This window comes from Priapulus caudatus, unplaced genomic scaffold (genome assembly GCF_000485595.1).
Source record: "Priapulus caudatus unplaced genomic scaffold, Priapulus_caudatus-5.0.1 Scaffold2101, whole genome shotgun sequence".
NCBI lineage: Eukaryota > Metazoa > Priapulida > Priapulimorpha > Priapulimorphida > Priapulidae > Priapulus > Priapulus caudatus.
Window position 1 is genome coordinate 18,866 of NW_014579162.1, and position 5,505 is coordinate 24,370.

Genomic DNA, 5,505 nt, shown 5'->3' on the forward strand with positions numbered 1-5,505 from the left:
CAACAACTATATATATAGTATATATATATATATATATAGATATATAGATATATAGCTATAGGTATGTATAGCTACGTGACGTAGATCATAGACTATGTAAAATATAAATCGCATGCATAACGCGTAACGGTCACATACCCGCCTTAATCAATTTTTAACAGTAATAATAATAATTATTCAATATTACCGCAATATACATGCCGCAAATTACATCCGACAGCAATATAACATATTATATATATATGTATATATATCCGTCATATATATGTATATATATATTATTATATATATATATAATAATTAGTGCTCAATACGGTACGTCACTGACAGCGTTGCCCGCAGTAAAACAACCCGTAATTGTGACTGTAATTGTAAGCTGTAAACAGCTTCTATTCTTACGTGTCTACTCTATATACTGTTACAGTATCCTGCATACAGTAACTCTAGTGTGTTGTACCGGTACTGTGTGCGTACTTTTATTAATGCACTATCTTACTTTTATTACGTACTCTATTTTATTTTATACGTACTTTTATTAATACTCGAGCGCGAAATTGTTAAAATTCTAAATTAAATTTTTCGAAATCTTGAGCCAGGCCATTTGACAACCTGGTAAGTGAGGTACAGCTACCGGAACCTGTCTATCGTGCAGTTCATTAGCTGGGGTAGTGTGTTAGGTCTTGCACACCAACCTACCTAATAAACGACGACAGATGTTGATATATGACAAACTTAATTTCCCGCAGAAATGGCAAGGTTAATGTTAGAGTAAATTAGTGACCGTAGGCTAATCATAGGGGGGCGGGCAATATTTCATGACTCAACTGTGTAATGATGAGGGACGGGCACAGCTCCTGATCGACGTACATAGTGTGTTAGGGGTGGGTCAGAGACAAGGCTTTCACGGATAAGTGACCAACAAAATCACGTTAGGGTTATTTACAATTATTAACTAGCAGAACTGGCAGCTGCCCCCTTGCCCCCCCACAGGCTACGGCCCTGGTGACGGTAAAAAGAAATTGAGTTTATAACACAATAACTTCGCACCTATGCACAAATTTCAGATTGTTTACTGCCATCATGCCGCCAGATGTGATTTTAGGGGACGCGATCTAAGCTATTGGCCACAAGAAACGATCTGAAGATCTCTCTTTACTTTGTGCGTTGGTGTGAGGTTATTGCGTAAATATCGCACGTTAAAACATTTTTGACGCAATTGTTTTACTCTACATTGCAAGCCCTTCCATTTCTGCAGGAAGTGTAGCTGGAGTGTCCAGGTGGCATAGTTTATAAGGTAGACTGTCAAGGGCTGATCTAGGGGGGGGGGACGGTCCGGGGAGCCCTACAAAATTAAAAGATATTTTTCTGCTAACAATTTGGAATTCCATCTTGCATTCTAGACATCAAAATTACTGCTCAGATGCTCTCAGAATGCACCAATTTTTAAAAATATCCCAAACCCCTCATAAGTGGCGACGTGCCTTCGGCAGCTTATTAAAACACCAGAAAAATTAAGCAGAAAAAAGTGCCCTTTATTTCTTCCTGGACACCCCCTTTTCAAAAATTCTGGATCCGCCCCTGACTGTGTGCAGGGATGGAAACACACTACCCCGGGTACCTATAATACAGATATAGCGCATATACATATATATATATACGTGTTTTGAGGGAGAAAACTTCGCAGGATTGATTCAAGTCGAATCTCACGCCAACAGGAGCCTGATCCACTGTCTGCGCACCCGGCAGATAGATGCGATATGATATGACTACTAGGCACTTAGGATATGACTACTAGGCACTTAAAAAAAAAACCTAACCCTAACCCTAACCCTAACCCTAAAAAAAAAAAATTAAATTAAATTAAAGTGCCTAGTAGTCATATCATATCGCATCTTTCTGCCAACACCACTGTCTGCTGCGTAGCACCGGTACAGCACGTCAAATTAAAAGCGCATGGCGCCATCTTTTGGGCGATATTTGTTATATAATAGCATACTAAACGAACAGTTGCGCAAAATCAGCGTAATATACACGTAGAGGCATGGTGGCATTATTATTATCATTGTTGTTGTTGTTGTTCTTGTTGTTCTTGTTGTTAATAATATTATTATTACACACCTACTATACCATCACAGACACGTCCTTGGCGTAACAAACATAAACTCCTCACTTGTCTGTCTCTAAGCCCAGCCGCCCTTCCTCCCGTAACTCACATTGCGTCACACTATGACGCACCGAGATGCTGACGATGATCCAGGTCTCTGTCTCCACGAATACCTGCATCGTCACGTCATCACACATACCCACACGTCGCCTCCCCGGGAGCGCACCCCCAGCGCCCTCTAGCGCGCGATCACGGTAGCCACGATGACGATAACAGCGGCGGCGAACGACGTCGGTCGGCAGGCGGCGCTGTCGTCGTTGCAGAAGTGATGTCGGCAGCATGAGGTGCAGCGACGTGTCGTGATGCCGAATCCGTTCATGCTACAGCCGGATTTACACGTGTCCGTGCAGCCACGCTCGATCTTCAGGATGACGCCGTTCACCGTCTGCCGATGTACCTGCAAACGACGACGATGACGATGACGACGACGACGACGATGACGATGACGAAGATGACGACGACGACGAAGACGGTGACCATGCCGATGACGACGACGACGACAACGACGATGACGACGACGACGACGACAATGACGACGACGACGATGACGACGACGACGAAGATGACGACGACGACGACAATGACGACGACGACGACGACGGTAAAGACGGTAAATACGAGATTTGTTATGTTTAATAGAGAATAAATAACGTCGACAATCAATACGATCGTAAACTATCGTATTTCGAATGTATTATTGAACATTTTCATGTTTCAAATCAAATATGTGGCGGCGTTATGACGTGTTGAATTGCTTTTTCATACACAATAACAACATAGTCTGAGTAAATATAGTTAAGCTGGCGTAATAAGTAGCCTATCCGCTATTAGGTGAGACTGTATTTGTTAATTCTGATATATAGTTATTTAAGCTGCGATATAACCTTCTATACGTAGCTATAACCTTGATCATATCGCTAACAGTTAAACTTACGTAATACCTAAGCCAATCCGCTGATACGTTAGACTATATTCTATTGGATGTTTCTAGATTTTTGATGTGTTTGACAGATGAATACTTTAAATATCCATTACATTGGGAAACATGTGCGCATGCGTCACATACACTATAACAGTTACTCCATAGAAACCGCAGCCCAAATAACTATTTAGTTTCCCCCCCTTTGTTATATAGTTGCTATATTAATTATTAGGGGTGCAATTTCTATAACTGTAACCTTCTCTATTCTATGATATATAGAATATATGTTCTATAATGTATAGAATCGATATTCTATATTCCCTATTAGCGCTAACAGTTAAACGTAACATTGATCCTGAGAACAAAACATGGCGGACAACTGTTTCACGTTTTTGCAACAGTGTTGCCCTCACTGTTCTCAAACTACAGCCCAACGTCTGCCTCGTCAAGTTTCGATGGTGGGTTATTATATGACTACCATAGTTGTTATGGTGTTACGGGGAATGAGGGTTCGATTTCGGAGTGGGAGCATGGGTATGGCCGATAAAATAAAGCGAGCAAGTGCTTCCTCCGGCGCCGGCAGAAAAAAACAGTCGCCGGTTAAAGATTCGAATCGAAATGAATAGAAAACGGCGCGTGTTAACGATTATGTGGAAGAAAATCGACACAAGGACCACAAAGGCGTCTAATAAGGCGAGGCGCCGTGTAAAGGAGGAAAAAAAAACACTGTGTGTGTGTGGTGATGTGATGTGCTGTGTGGTGTGTGTTGTGTGTGTGTGTGTTGTGGTGTGTAGTGTGGTGTGTGGTGTGTGTGTGTGTGTGTGGGTTGTTTGTGTGTGTGGTGTGTGTGGTGTTAAGTGTAAATGTGGTGTGTGTATGTGGTGTGTGTGTGTGTGTATGTGTATGATGTGTTGGTGCTGTGTGTGTGGTGTGTGTGTGTGTGTGTGTGTGTGTTGTATGTGTTTGCGGCGTGTGCGCCGTGTGTGTTTGTTGTGTCTGTGGTCCGTATACATGTATGGTATTGTGTGTGCACGCGGGCAACCTGATGCCGCGTGCCCATCCTAGCAATGTTTCGCGGCACACACAGCATAAACTCACGGCACGCCGGGCGCACACACCAAGGCTGCGATACAACCCCAAACCGGCACACACCCACACGGGGGCCAACCCGAAACGCAAGCGACACACACGACACACAATCACTTAACCGGCAGTAGGTGTAAGATGGACTGGCACGTGACCTTGTGTTTGGTGAAGGGTCAGGTTGGCTCCCATCCAGAAACAACACTGAGGGCCGGGTGTGTAAGCGCGCTTACGGGGAACATTCGCCCATGACACTCGTTAACAGCGGCAGTCTGGTCCGGTGAACGCCGGGAATCTAACGCCAATGGGAACAAAGAGGAGCATTCGGGTAAAACGACAATATTGGCTAGAATTGGTGATTTTATACTCGCCATTTTCGTAAAAAACGGAATGTTTTTACATGCGTATCGGTCCGCAAAATCTCTGGCTTTGCTCTCTCCTAACATCTCTCCTCCTTCTTTCTCGGCCCGCGCGCCGCTCCCCGCCTCCCACTCCGGTCTATCGACCTCTCTTACCATAAGATCACCGGCTCTTCTTCTTTTCTTAAGCCCATTCTCATCGTCTCTCTCCTTCTCTCTCTTCCCTCCTCGCTCTCCTCTCTCTTCTCTCTTTCTCCTCCTCCCCGCTCCATTTCTCGCTCTCTCTTTTCTCCGTCCTCGCGGCTCTATCTCTCACTCTCTCTCTCTCTCCTCTCTCTCTCTCTCTCATTTTTAAATGCCTCTGTGCTCTCTACCCCTCCCCTACGCTCTCTGTATTACATTAAATCTCGTATTCCCCGCCATTAATTTGGAAAAGATTGTATTAAGGTATAAAAGATTCTAAAATGCTTAAATAATGGGCAAAAATGAAAATAATCGGGAATGCAATTCCAAAGCCCGCAACAAGCCAATTATAAAACCGCCACAACATGACCAAACGGTCGATAAATAAAACATGTGCGGCGCCATTTATAGGACAGAGGGACACGTTATATAGAGGTGGATTCAACTCGTATTAACAAAGGGTCACTCTAGGGAAGCCACTTGCTGAGTGTCGCTTATAGACAGGTGTTTGGGGGGGCTTGGCGGCGGGCGGGGGGTTTTTTTTTTTTTTTCAAAGGCAATGTATAAATGACAAACTTAGAGGCAAGAAGCGGCCAAACGTGATTTTAAAAAAAAAAATTATAAAAAGTGTCCCGGTTTCTAATGGCGCGGTGAAGGCTAAGAAGGGTTTTCTCCTGTTAACGGGCCACTCGCAACGCCACGGTCACGGCTTATGTTAGGTGAAAACTCAAACCAACTAAAATTCCGCGAGCCATAATAAAAAAAAAAATTCAAACAATAGTTTTGGGACGTAG